General features: G+C 31.0%; 1 long non-coding RNA gene across 1 annotated transcript; it reads left to right on the forward strand.

Moving 5' to 3' along the window:
- Positions 1-426: 426 nt before the first annotated feature.
- Positions 427-2505, forward strand: LOC115959059. Its single transcript, XR_004084744.1, has 5 exons — positions 427-912; positions 1110-1167; positions 1254-1322; positions 1416-1499; positions 2037-2505. It is a non-coding gene; the product is annotated as an uncharacterized LOC115959059 (long non-coding RNA).
- Positions 2506-3239: the final 734 nt, after the last annotated feature.

Consider the following 3239-nt stretch of genomic DNA (forward strand, 5'->3'; position numbering starts at 1 on the left):
AATTATAATTATAAAAATAAAAACATAAATATAAATGTATGATTGTTTTATAAGTAATAGTATTCACTAAAGAAATACATAAAAGGTTTTTTTTTTTTTAATTACAAATACATAAAATGTTTGATGATTAAGAAGTGCATTTTCACATTAAGACAACAAAATATAATTAAATATGTTAAAATTTAAAAATAAAAATGAGAATCTTCAAAAAAATAAAAAATAAAAATTCAATCATATAATATAACATAAAGTTATTAAGTTATTAACAACACGCAACGCAAGTCACAAATTTTTTACCCTCTCCATCCGATGGTCACTCTCACCCCAAAAAAGCCCAAACCACAAGAAGAAGAAGAAGAAAAAAAAAAAAAAAAAAAAAAAAAAAACTTTTTAATTCTTAGCCCAAATTTTCAATTCAGAGTTGGCTGCGTCTGATCCAATTCCCAATTCCCTATATCCTAATTCCCTTCACCGCCTTCATTTACATTACAGATTTACAGCTACTTCCATATTTCTCTCTCTGTATTTTTAAGTGTTTAATGTTTATGTTTTGTTATATAAGATTTGTGCTTTTCCAAAACCCAAACTGTATGTCTTTAATTAAAAAACCAAAGACCGACCATACTCTCTCACATAGTCCTTGTCCGATAGGCTAGAGGAATTCAGAATTCAGACCCAATGAATCACCACCGCCTCTCTCTTTTGATTTTAGGCGGTTCTAATTACACTAAAGGGTTGGGTAACAATGGTGAGGGAAAGTAAGTGCTCTGCTAATAATAACACTAACACTAATGCAGCCGGAACCATCAAACTTTTTGGTGCTTATTTACAGAATAATGTTAATGAAGTTGCTGGTAACGTCGAGAAGAACAATAATGTTCAACGCAACGCTGTTAATCAGAAAAAGAAAAGGTATATATTATGTCAAAAAATTGCTTTTCGTTTTAGTTTATAGAAAATTTAAAAAAAATAAAAATTTGTGTTTTCTTTTTTATGCAAGTAAAAACATTCTGTCAGTATGTTGTTCGCTGAAAGGAAGTTAGCATTGGACATACGAATTGTTAATTAGCACTTTGTAAATTACTTAATTAATTTGTTGTTTGTTTCAGGGAAGCGATGGACTGAGGAAGAGCAAGTTTGTGACCACCAAAACCCCAGCCCAGATTGGTAATCATGCACAGAAATATTTCCTGAGACAGGCTGAAACTAATAAGATGAAACGTAGACTGAGTGTGTTTAACTTGACTCTGCAGAATGAAGCGGAAATCAAGGATTGCCTAGTTTCACAAACTAAGAAAAGTGATTCAGAAAAGTCATTAGAGGTATATCCATCCATGCTCTAGTTTATTCAAATAAAGTGTAAAAATAGTATATTAAATATAGTTGTTAACTTGTTGTGGCTTGCACTCCTATAGGCTAGCAGCTCTCAAGCTTTGGCGTTGGATATTCCAACAGTTGCTCAAATTCCAGCTCCGAATTATTGTCAGATTCCTTCCATGGTAATTAAAAATTTGATTTTTGCCACTTCTTTTACTTACTGTAATTGTAGGGATCTTCTATGTTGTACACTTGTACTTCATTAGGAATAAATGTCAGGTGATTGGAAATTTGTAACCTTACTTTATGCTCCATATATAGGCTGGTGGTATCTGCGTTTTTAATAAATCGCTGCTAAATTGATTAAAATTGCATTACAGTTCTCTAAAGTTCCACAGATAGCATGTTGAATTATATATTTATATGGTGAACAGGACTATATATCCTTGATTCTAATCAAGATTGCAGCCTCAAATAGTCAGATGTTTTTAATAGCTGGCCACATATAGCTTGTTACAAAGTACCACATTTCTTTTAAGCATGGAATTTCAATATGTTTCTTTTCATTCATCTCTAAATGTAGATACTTCCATCTCCAAGGATAGACATAGTATGAATTTCCTTTTGTTTCCCTGATCTTTTAAATTCTCTCTTATGAATCTTTCTTCTAGCCAAAGCATCAAACCAGTTTTTTATGATGATTTTGCTTGTCTTAACAGGTGGGAATGCCTGGCCGTGCACTGCTCCTACCAATAGTGAATTATGTGAGCCAAACTTGTCCATCCCGGTTGCTTGGAACCCAGCAGAATTTTGGCACTTGTGCTTCTGATATTACTCATCCATCTGGAATTCCCTCACGGCCTCACCACAGTGTTTCCCTCACAGTCTATCTCATTTCAGCCTTGGGCTTTCATCAATTGCAAGAGATGTTGTAGAGCTTACAATTGGACAGCCTCAAATTTCCCCTGGAGCAAACTTATCAACTCAGACGTCTGAAGCCATTAGAGTGAAATGAAAAATTTTGGTGAGTTGAAGCCTTATTTTTGGGTTTTGATTTAAAAAGAAGGCTAAAATTAGAACAATGTATAAGGCAATTTATTTTTTACGATTTAGGGTATGCTTAAAGATATATTACACTATCTAGCTTCACAGTACCTTTTTCCTTTTAACTAATCATTAAACCTATGACAAAACCACCAGTTTTTATCTATTGCTGATATATCCGTGTGCAAGGTCACTGCAAATATGTATTCTCTCTGTACTTTACCTTAAAGGCAGGAAAAAGATAAAATAAAAGGTTCAAATATATTTTATAAACTAGACTCATTTTAGATTTTCATTTGTATGGTTCATGGGCTTATGCTACTACCCACTAAATAGAGATGGAAGCTAAGAGTTACAAATCAAAACCAAAACCTGCAAAAATTATTATTGTTTCTTTCTTGATTTTTATTTTTAATAATATGAAATAGTGTATTTTGAAGAATTTTAAGAGAACGAATGGGAAGAAAAAAAAAACATAAGTAATGCTTTAATTTTTAAGTGAGATTTTTTTCTTATATCTAACTACTAGTAAATAATATTTAAACTAAAATCCATATTACACCCCTTAAGTTTAATTGAATTGTCATTTTTCTTCCAAAGTTTATGTTTTTTCATTTTTATGTTTTTTTTATTAATTTTATGTAGTCCTTAAAATTTCATATTTCTATTAAATTTGTTCATTTCATATATTTTGATCTATAAAATTAACATTAAGTTTAGTAAAACTCACGAGTTTAATAAAGAAATCAAATGTGGGTTTTAGTTAGCTTGTCTAGTAGAATTTGTTATTATCAAATAAGGACATGGCTATGCCCCCTAGACTTTTAATTTAAAAAAAAATATATGCATACATAAAAGTTTAAATTTCAAAACTCACT

This window comes from Quercus lobata, chromosome 9 (assembly GCF_001633185.2).
Source record: "Quercus lobata isolate SW786 chromosome 9, ValleyOak3.0 Primary Assembly, whole genome shotgun sequence".
Classification (NCBI taxonomy): Eukaryota; Viridiplantae; Streptophyta; class Magnoliopsida; order Fagales; family Fagaceae; genus Quercus; species Quercus lobata.